Below are 9,205 nucleotides of genomic sequence, written 5' to 3' on the forward strand. Positions count from 1 at the left end.
ACACTTTTTAGGCAAAAAAAAATTATTTTACATTTATTCAAATACAACTCATTCATGGCTTTGGCTGAACGTCACAGTGTAGGAGCCCAGAGCGTAACCCCTCCACAGGCCGTGGCGGAGTAGCGCAGTTGGTAGCGCCCTCGCTTCCCATGCCAAAGGTCGCGGGATCGATCCCCGCGTCCTCCACAGGCGAATATATTTTTAAATCCTTTATATTAAGTTCACTTGCTTGCTTAGGACCGTGCAAATATTTCGCTCGCTTTTTAACCCACTTCCCGTGATCCAATCGAGCTGACATTTTCCACACAGACTCGTTGTGTGTAACAATTAATTTTCGTGAAAAAAATGTTCCAAAATTTTACACTGTTTAGGGAAAACAAATTAAATATTTAATTACCAATTGTTTAATACTGGCAGACAATCATCTGACCCATAGGTGGCAGCCATCTCAAGCCAGAGGACGAGAAGACTCTAGCCGCCACGCATATAAAGGATTTATAGTGAAAAACTTTGTTTTTACGGGTTTACTTGTTTTGGGTTAGATCGCGCACATATATCAATATGTTAAACCCACCACCACCCGACACAGCCAACTTGTAGGGGTTGTCACGTAAACAGAACATGCCACGTGTTGGAGAGCCAAGCCACAACATTTACAATCTGAGTAGATGTTTCGCCAGTAATTACAACTAGCAGCATCAGGCGACAGCCAGATTTGTGTAGAAGTCCACCTGGTTCGTTCCTTATATAGAGGCGTAGATGAGAGAAACAGAAAAAACTTTAACCGCTCAGACAGCTACAGGCTTAGTGCGGCCTGGAAGCGTATTAATAAATAATACATATTACAATTCCTTATAGGGGAAACAAATACTAATTAACTGATTACTAGCGTAGCATATAATTACAATAACACACATTACAACTGATTACTAATCTACAACTCACATCGTAACAATTGCCTGATTACTAATCTCGTATATAATTACAATACCCCCCCCTCCACCTCAAATCGTTGCACCTGATGAGTTAAATGAGACGTCACCCTGCTGCTGCTCTATTTAAGACCGGGAGCAAGAGCAGAGCCTCACCATTCTGGCGAATTGCCCTGATAATGCTGGATGCAATTACCAGCGAAACGTCGTAATCAAAAATTGTAAATGTTGTGGTTTCACGCTTCAACACACCGGTGGGCTAAAATAGTGAACTATTTGTCTTTTGTCAACGTGACACTTTTTTGCTGATTGGCCGTGTCGGGTGGTGGAGGGTTACGACACATTTATACTGGTAGGAACCTCCTGGTTACACCAGCCCACAGGGGATTATTGTGTCCGTCGAGCAGGGAGGGGCTGGGTGGGGAGGGGAGGGGCTGGGTGGGGGGGTGGGAGGGGTGGGGCTGGGTGGGGAGGGGCTGGTCACCCCGTGGGCGCCCTTATAAAACTCAACGTTTAACCTACTCACGCCGGCTTGTGCCCGCCCTCACAGCGGGCATATTTGCGGAATACACCACGCCGCTGTTGACCCTGGCCATTGACCGAGCAACCCAACCTTCCTACCAGCTCCCTCCGCAGGAATGTGTTAAATAACGCGATCTAACCCAAAAACGTTGATTATGAGGCATAGATGTGGTGACCACACTTCTTCGCTCTTGCGCAAAGTGGGGGTGGGGGGTGGATTAATGGTAAAGTCACGTAAAAGAGAAATAATAAAATAAAATAAACAATAAAATACAATTCTCATGACGTTTCGGCCACAACGCAAGCAGCCGCCCTCAGGTGAGAAGAACAGGTCTGTCGGAAAGACAGCGTCTGAATGAACACCACCAAGCTTGGCAGCGTATATTTAAGCTCGGTTAGAGGAGGAAGGGCGCCTTGACAAAGGAATTTGCGTTTTACTTAATTAAATAGACTTTTTAATAAATGTTTTCTCCTACAACATCAGAGTGCAGCGCCACATTAATACGCACTACAATGACAATAGTTTAAAGCGATTTGAAGCATGTTTACATTTTTTTGGGGGGGGGGCAGAGCTTTATGACGTCATATTTGAGCGGGGGGGGGGGTCTGAATTTTTGTGACGCCGTGTGACGAGAGGGGGCGGTAACAAATCGTCCAAAATCGCGTGACGTCATTTATGGACGGCCCCTAAACCTTGATAAACATCTTTCCCCCAGAGACCGCTTGTGTTGCGATCGAAACGTCGTGATATTTTTAATCACTTTATTTATTATTATTTTTTCTCTCTACGTGACTTTACCAAAAGAACCATAGAATATTAATTCTTGCGGTCACGAAAGTTTTAACTACACGAGATTCTTAACAATCGGTTTCGTGAGAATCGAGAGTCAGGATCGTTAAGTCGACTCCAAGGAGAGGAATCGATTTTATCTTGCAAGGGAATCGTTGCGCACGTTGCGCGTGCACCGGCAAGGGACAGCGGTGGGAATCGAATCGCGACTGTAACCGAGGTGGAATCGATATTTCGTGTCAAATGATCGCGGTCCCTGCAGTTGGGGGAGGTGAGTGCAGGAGGGAGCCTCTCAAGGATCGCTTTCCGCTCCTCACCACCCCCCTCCTCACCCCCCTCCTCCTCACCCCCCTCCTCATCACCCTCTCTCCTCACCACTCTCGTCACCACCCCCCCTCACCACCCCCCCTCACCACCACCCTCACCACCCCCCTCAACACCCTCTCTCCTCACCACCCCCCCTCACCACCCTCCTCACCACCCTCCTCACCCCCCTCAGCACCCCCCTCACCACCACCCTCACCACCCCCCTCACCACCCCCCTCACCACCCTCTCTCCTCACCACCCCCCTCACCACCCTCCTCACCACCCTCCTCACCACCCTCACCACCCCCCTCACCACCCTCCTCACCACCCTCCTCACCACCCTCACCACCCCCCTCACCACCCTCCTCACCACCCTCCTCACCACCCCCCTCACCACCCTCTCTCCTCACCACCCCCCTCACCACCCTCTCTCCTCATCACCCTCCTCACCCCCCCCCTCACCCCCCCCCTCACCCCCCCCTCACCCCCCCCCCACAACCCTCCTCACCACCCCCTCACCACCCTCCTCACCACTCTTCTCACCACCCTCGCTCCTCACCACCATCCTCACCACCCTCCTCACCACCCTCACCACCCCCCCTCACCACCCTCCTCACCACCACCCTCACCACCCCCCCTCACCACCCTCCTCACCACCCTCCTCACCACCCCCCTCACCACCCTCTCTCCTCACCACCCCCCTCACCACCCTCCTCACCACCCTCCTCACCACCCTCACCACCCCCCTCACCACCCTCCTCACCACCCTCCTCACCACCCCCCTCACCACCCTCTCTCCTCACCACCCCCCTCACCACCCTCTCTCCTCATCACCCTCCTCACCACCCCCTCACCACCCTCCTCACCACTCTTCTCACCACCCTCGCTCCTCACCACCATCCTCACCACCCTCCTCACCACCCTCACCACCCCCCTCACCACCCTCCTCACCACCACCCTCACCACCCCCCTCACCACCCTCCTCACCACCCTCCTCACCACCCCCCTCACCACCCTCTCTCCTCACCACCCCCCTCACCACCCTCTCTCCTCATCACCCTCCTCACCCCCCCCCCTCACCCCCCCCTCACCCCCCCCCCCACAACCCTCCTCACCACCCCCTCACCACCCCCTCACCACCCCCTCACCACCCTCCTCACCACTCTTCTCACCACCCTCGCTCCTCACCACCATCCTCACCACCCTCTCTCACCACCCCCCTCACCACCCTCACCACCCTCTCTCCTATCTCGCTCTTCACTTTGTTGACTCCTCGCTCACCTCACCGAGCCCTCTGCCCCAACTCTCTCCTCTCTCGTTTGTCCTCGGTATCGTTCCCCTCACTCCACCCCGGCTACCCTCTTCGCTGTGGCCCGCCCAGGTGACTGAGTGGGTGGGTGGGTGTGGGTGAGTGAGTCGGTGTGTGTGGGTGTGTGTGGGTGGGTGAGGGTGGGTGAGTCGGTGTGGGTGGGTGAGTGGGGGTGAGTCGGTGTGGGTGAGTGAGTGGGTGGGTGAGTGAGTCGGTGTGGGTGAGTCGGTTTGGGTGAGTGAGTCGGTGTAGGTGGGTGAGTGGGGGTGAGTGAGTCGGGGTGGGTGAGTGAGTCGGTGTGGGTGGGTGAGTCGGTGTGAGTGAGTGAGTCGGTGTGGGTGGGTGAGTGAGTGGGTGAGTGAGTTGGTGTGAGTGAGTGAGTCGGTGTGGGTGGGTGAGTGAGTGAGTGCGTGTGGGTGAGTCGGTGTGGGTGAGTCGGTGTGGGTGGGTGAGTGAGTCGTTGTGGGTGGGTGAGTGAGTCGGTGTGGGTGAGTGAGTGAGTGAGTCGGTATCTTCTCTCTTGGCCCGGAATGACTGACGGTGTTTATTAATCCCCGACAGGGACGTGAACTTGTGCACGTACAAGTGGTTTGCATAGTTGATAAAAAAATGTTTTACATATTTTAATAGGTGTTCATAGTTATTCCGATGTGACCTTTATGCCTATCGTTAATGCAATTTCAGGAGCTTTTGTCTGTAATTGTCAGACATTTGACAATATGAAAGTAGAACTCATAGAAAAATGAAAAAGTCATTGCCTTGTACGATGTGTCAACATTGTTCAGATGACAGTCGTGGGTGCTGACACACACGATTTAAACATAATCCGTACCCTTTGTTTTTTTCGGTAAAGTCACGTTGATAAAAAGTTTAACTAAATTAAATCACGACGTTTCGGAGGCAACAAAAGCTTCCGTCTTCAGGTGCACCCGTCACAGCAAAATTACTGTATCAGTAATTTCCTACGTGACTTTACCGAAAAAACCAAAGAGTATGAATCCTTGCAGTCACGAAAACTTCAAATCGAAAAATAATCCGTACCCTGTGGTGTTCACGTGGATTCTTCGAAACGCCTTGCTCTGTCCGAAGGCGAGAATGGACACGGGTGCAGAGGCCGCCGCCGCAAGCCTCGCCAAGTTGGACTGGGGATTCCAGGACATCGTGCGCTACCTGCGCAAGGGCGAGTACCGCAAAGGGCTGAGCAGTGGACAGAAGTCTGCCATCCGCAGTGCCATCAAATCCTTCTGCTATGAGGGTGAGGCAGTGCACGGGGCCGAGTCTTCAATGACCGCTGCCAACTGCACAGCTTTCAACCCATACGGTTCATTTACCTCGTATTCTTGTACAGGGAAATTGAGTTTTTTCGGGTCCATACGGCGTAAAGCCTTTTCAATACGGGCAATTTTTGTTGGCTTTGTGTTTCTCCCTTGTGATGGGACTTTGTAGGATGAACGATAAGGGCACGGGGTGAACAATACGATTTTAATTGGTCTGTAATAAGGTAGGCACTGATAAGGGGTTGACAGGTATGCAGTTGTTTACCGGTCTTTGCAGACAACATTCGTCGTGTTGGCGATGCCGCGACTGTCTGGTGCCCGGGGTCGCACCGGCGTAGTCGTGTCCCCCGGGCTCTGGGCAAAGAACGCATGTGGTTGCTGGAGCCGAGTTGTGCAGAGGAGAGTTTAGTGAGATGAGAGGGGGAGAGACAGGCAGGCGCACGGTCCATGGAGGATCTTGAAGATGGTGCTAACTTGGAAGTTGGTTCAGGATTGGATTAGGAGTCAGCGGAGAGATGGCAGTAGTGGGGTGATGTGGTCATGTTTATAGGTTACGGTGAGATTTCTAGCGTCGATATTTTGCACCGCCTGGAATTTTTCAAGTGGCCGTAGAGGAGAGAGTAGCAGTTGTTGAGTCGGGATGTGATGAGTTGACCTGTCAAGGGTCTCATCAGCAGCGAGCTGGGGGGTAAGGAAGTGGCGACTAGGATATTTTACACAGCTGGAGGTGCGAGCTCCAGCAAAGATGAGATATTTGGCAAGAGAATCACAGTTCGAGGTAAATGACAACTCCCAAGGTTTTTTGCACTCTTTGCCAGTCCAGGGTCAAAGTTTAGGAAGTGCACAAACCAACTTGAGTCTTTGTCTAGTGTGGACCTCTGGCCAATGAGTGCTCCAGCATGGCAATCAAGACTGTTGACATGTTAGTCTTTCTGGACTATTGCTGCAGGCACTCACACCCTCGTAACCTTTTCTCTGCAGAACCAAGTCCCTGGACTGGATTCTGAAATCCATTTCTCCCCAATCACTTCTGGGTGTCAACTGTGCAACACACCTGGCAGAAGGAAGCCAATGGCAAGATGTGGTGGCATCAGCAACTTAAGCCATGGCGATTCCTTGAAACCCTCAATGTTAAACATATTTAATCCGCTAAAAAAATAATCTACCCTGCAATACAATGAGAGGTTAGAGAGATACTTTACCCATACACATTATTTTTTTCCCTGGCAGAAAAGAAGCTTTATTACACTGGACAGAAGAGTGGCCGGAAGCGTTTGGTTGTCATGAATGAGGAGGACAAACGAAGCACCCTGCAGCGAGTGCACGGGGCCGATCACTGTGGCCAAACGAGGACTCGGAAGCTCCTGGAGGAGCACTACTACTGGAAAGGAATGGTCAACGACATTCGAGACTACGTGAGAAACTCCGTCTCTTCTCTTTTGTACGGCTAATGTAGGTGCTGAACAACAACTGCCATTTCACATTCAGGTGATCAAGCCAGATAACCGTCTCAGGAGCCTGCGGAGAACCTCCATCATGTCCGCACACTCCGTTCATAACTCTCACCCAACACCACACTTTACCGACTTCCATCGATCAACGACGCACACCGGCGATCGATAACTTGTGACGATTCTCACCATCTGTCAACACTCGCCAATACTCAATTCACCAGCACTCAACACTCACCCATTCAACTGATGTTCTGGTGCTCGTCAGTGTTGGACAAGTGTATTGTCTGTCAAATTGTTGCGTTGTTTCAGCTGCTGAGAATGAGAAACCATTGCCCCTGGTGATGGCACATGGGGATTGAGAACCTCGACTCTGATAAATAATATGGAACAGAAGCTGCAAAGAAGCGTGGAGAGATGCATACCCGGGATTACACTGCGAGGCAGAGAACACACTCCTTTCAGAGACATCACATTGACTTAAGAAAAGTAAGCCGTCTTGGGCAGTACACCCCCATGTGGAGATGGAGCCATGTACAGGAGTCTAGGCGGATTGTTCCATCACAAAATCGTAACATATGGTGGCGATTTCATCCGGCAGTAGGTTGATGAAGGGCTGTTCATTACGTGATGCGATGTTTACATTTCACAGATCAATGCCTGTGAAATCTGCAAGCAGAAGAGCTACAAGAGGTCGTCCATTTCGCACGTGAAGCTGCTCAAGGCCTCGTACCCCTGGGAGGTGCTGGGCATGGACCTGCTGGGCCCCTTCCCTGCCACCAGCCGCGCTCACTGCTTTGTGCTGCTCATTGTCGACTACTTCACCAAGTGGGCCGAGCTCACGCCCATGACTGGCCAATCGGCAGCCCATGTGGTTGCGGCACTTGCCACGGCCTTCCACAGGTACGTGCAGAGTGTGAACGTGCCTCGTTATAAAATGACTTGGGCTGTCCATCGAGCCTAAGAAATTCCACATAACCGTGGCAGGGGCCATTTAATGTATATGACCAACGTTGTTGACATGCATTATTAGGTTATTCCAGTACTTTTCATAACGATAGCTCTCTTTGTGCAGGTTTGGCTTCCCAAAAAAACTCTTCTGCAACGTGAGTGAAGAGTACGTGGCACAGGTAAAGACACGGGTCACTTATTCACCTGAAGGCAGTCTGTTGAGAGCCGCACGCACCATATTACATCGTTGTACCTTCGCTGCAACCTACAGATAAATGAGGAGATGTTCCGGCATTTCCCGATGTGCAGCGGGTTGGCGATATCGCACCTCTGGGCCAGCGGGGCACACAAGGCCACGAGCCAGGCACTCAGGGACTGCGTGAGCAAAGCGACCGGGCGGCACCGCGACTGGGAACTGCAGCTGGAGCAGAGGCTGTTTGAGTACCACACGAGCAAGCACAGCGCCACGCGGTACTCGCCCTTCTACCTCATGCTCGGACGGGAGGCCCGCCTGCCCGAGGAGGTGCGCTATTGGGTCGCGGCGTTTGGCCGAGAGTTTGGCGAGACCCGTGTGACGTCAGAAGTGCCGTACATGTCCTGCGTTACATGCAAACTGTGCACGGTGAAATGACCTGTGCGCGCGTGTGGAGTATTCGTGGTAACCGAAACAAAACGCTCCTCTCCAAAACTGCCAGACTGTACATACTTTTTAAAATATAAATGTGCAAATATCAAATTTACTATTAAATATACTTTACAGGAGCAAGTATCTTCAAATATGACCCGGTGCGCTGTATTTTGAGCAGAGTACATTTTTTATAGACGAGTTTTTATTGATAATAATCGGATGGGAAGTCCGATCCATGTGACTGTTTGCCTGCATCACGGAGGTCTAGTTTAGTTGTATGAAACGTACGAGGTGTTGATGTCTGTGCGATTGTGTCCCATCACAGAAAACATCACATGTGTTGCTGTGATGTTAGTGTAATGGTATTTAATGTTTCATTTCCAGTTTATAAATTGTATCGGACATACTGTATTTTAGCAGTAGAGGTGGATCTAGAAACTTCCTTAAGGCTGGGCGATCCCAAAACTTCAAGTTTATTAAATAGGGCCCTACATTTATAATAGAAAAAATGCATCGTATTTTCTTCTGTATATATCCATATAATACCAATTTTCTTGGTCTCAAGTGAGAGGAAATCACCCCCCCCTCCACTCATTCCCCACCTGGATTCACAACTACATATGCGGCCATCACCTTCAGTTGTCAGTGAAGCAGCATCCATTATCCTCTGCCTCTTGTTCCCACAATCCCTCTTCCTGTTGTGCATTCCGTCGCAGCCGGGGGTAGATGGCCTGGCAGAGGCTGGGCACAGACTGGAGCCAACTCTGCCCACGGCTAAAGAGATTCACAACCAAGCCGAAATCTCCCTGCAGAACAACATCCTGTCCCGCGCAATCGTGAGTCCACACCACACTCGTGAAAGCCCAGGGCCGTTCGGTGTCACAATTAGAGCCCCGATTCACAATTGGTTTTTGGGTGAGATTGCACGAGTAGAATTTGTCGTACACCCTCCTCCACCCGACACAGCCAATTCATAAAGTTGTAACGGGAGCAAATGTGCAAGTTTATTACTGCTTCAGCAGCACCACCGGTCTGTTG

Source organism: Lampetra planeri, chromosome 9 (assembly GCF_965212315.1).
Source record: "Lampetra planeri chromosome 9, kcLamPlan1.2.h2, whole genome shotgun sequence".
NCBI classification, from domain to species: Eukaryota; Metazoa; Chordata; class Hyperoartia; order Petromyzontiformes; family Petromyzontidae; genus Lampetra; species Lampetra planeri.